The sequence below is a fragment of the Gossypium raimondii genome, unplaced genomic scaffold (assembly GCF_025698545.1).
Source record: "Gossypium raimondii isolate GPD5lz unplaced genomic scaffold, ASM2569854v1 Contig00267, whole genome shotgun sequence".
NCBI lineage: Eukaryota > Viridiplantae > Streptophyta > Magnoliopsida > Malvales > Malvaceae > Gossypium > Gossypium raimondii.
In genome coordinates this window covers 53,189-55,445 of record NW_026291367.1, presented here as the reverse complement: position 1 = coordinate 55,445, position 2,257 = coordinate 53,189, and positions in this window count along the sequence as shown.

Below are 2,257 nucleotides of genomic sequence, written 5' to 3'. Positions count from 1 at the left end.
TGAGCTGTGGGTCAAAATATAAGCTACATGATGCTGCTCACACAAGTTGTGGAGTATCCACAACAAATGCAAGACCTCAGATATCGACAGGGCATTCAAGACCAGCACCTGAAACATGAAATCTCTAATGACATTTCATTTGTATCCTACGAATTCTTAAGGTTCAACCGGGAGTCGTTATCCGTCAATTCATCATAGCATTGATGCATTTATATTCAAATTCAATTATATCAAAAAACATAGTCAATAATTAATTTAGCTAACATTAAAACAATTGTAGTACATACAAACTTACCTTGATAGTTATGGCATAGTAATATAGTTGAACTAGTCTGAAGCTTTAACTCTTCATCGAACTAAGTTCGAATGCAGTTTATCTTGATCTAAATAAATATTTTCATTCAATTAAGTACTTATAAAATTCAATTTAATCCACAATTCATATTTAACCAAAATTACAAATTTCCCTAATATTTTCACTTTTCACAATTTAGTCCTTAAGCTCATAACTTAGAATCTAACCATTTCAATCTAAATCCAACTTAACGAATGATGTAAGGGACCTTAAAGCAACTCATATTTATCAACATTTCATAATAAAACCCTTGAATTTATACTTTTAATAATTTAATCCTTATTTCCGAAATTCATCAAAAATCATTTAACAAAACTTGTTTATTTTTCAACAAGGATTCATAACCTATCAATTAACATAAAAAATATTCAAAAAATTCATGGGAAGTCCCTCAACCTTTAATAGTTTTGCAAATTAACCCTCGGGCTAGTTAGATTACACTAAATCAGACTCAAAAACATAAAAATCATAAAGAGTAGGGCTTGAAAACCTACCATGCATAAGACATAAGTGATCGAATGCTCCAAGATCTCCTTATAATGGTGGTTTCAATCAAAGCTTGAAGAAAATGAGAAAGATGATAACTTTTTCTTAGTTAATTTTAGGTTTATTTACTAATTTACCATTTTTCCCTTATAGTTAAACAAAAATTTCAATAAAACCTTGTCCATGTACATCCACTAACACTTTAAATGGTATATTTATGATTCAAGTCCTTTAGTTTAAGATTTCAAAGCCATTGGATCCCTTTAACTAATAGAACTCAACTTTTACCATTTTTTCGATTTTATCCTTTTTACCTTATTAACCATTTAAACATCAAAAATTTCGTAACAAAATTTTAATATGTCCTTAATATAATCTCTTAAAAATAAATAAGTAACAAAATAATAACTCAGTCATCAAAATTGTGATCCCCAAACAACTATTTTCGATACCACCAGAAACAGCCTGTTACAATTTAGGTGTGAGGTTCTTATTTACATCCATCTTCACTAACTTTCGCTTGATTAAAGAAAGAAATTAAGTCATTTTTGTCTTAAATTTTTTTATTTTCTCTTTTTCCAATATATGAGTTTTGGTTGCTTGAGAATAAGCAACAAGTTAAGTGTGGGGCAGTTTGATCTGCCATAAATCATACTAATTACATCCATTTTTACACATAATTATAGCTTATTTAATAGTAAATCAAAGCATTTTAGAATATATTTAGGATGTTATACTTAAAGTAGTAATTTATGCTTTCTAGTAATTTTCATTACATTTTATATATCTAAATAAAATTACATGGTCTTGTCGGTTAAGTCGGGAGCTAAAGATGCTTATTTGGACCAAAACCGATGCCTATGTCATGACACATAGATACTAATGTCTAAACTTTGAAGGCAGAAACTAAAAAAAAGTTATGGAGTGAAACTACCCTCGATGTACTGACATAGCCCACTTGTGTCGTGACATACCCCCTGTGCAGCCCAAAATCCCTACACATTTTAACTAAGTTTCAGAGGGAAAGTAGGTGTATTTATCCTAATCGAACTCTAATGACTTGAAGGATAATTTAAGCACTTTACTATTCCAAGTTAAGCTTATATAAAGGCCATTGTAATCAAGTTAAACACACAATTTTAGGGTTTTGATCTTAGGTTGTTCTTTCATTCATAGTTTTTACTTAGGTTATTTTATGTTACTATACTTGGAAGATCCTATTCTGAAGTGAGACTTTCGCGAGGGGAGATTATTTTGAAACCAAGCTTTCATCGATAAATCCATGTGCATCTATTTTTCTTATTCTCTTCTTTATATTTCTTTCTTGAACATTATTAAATGAATGTTTGTGTAAATATTAGAATTAATTTGTGCATTCTACATATTTTTCATGTTTCAATTGCTTTAACTTCATTA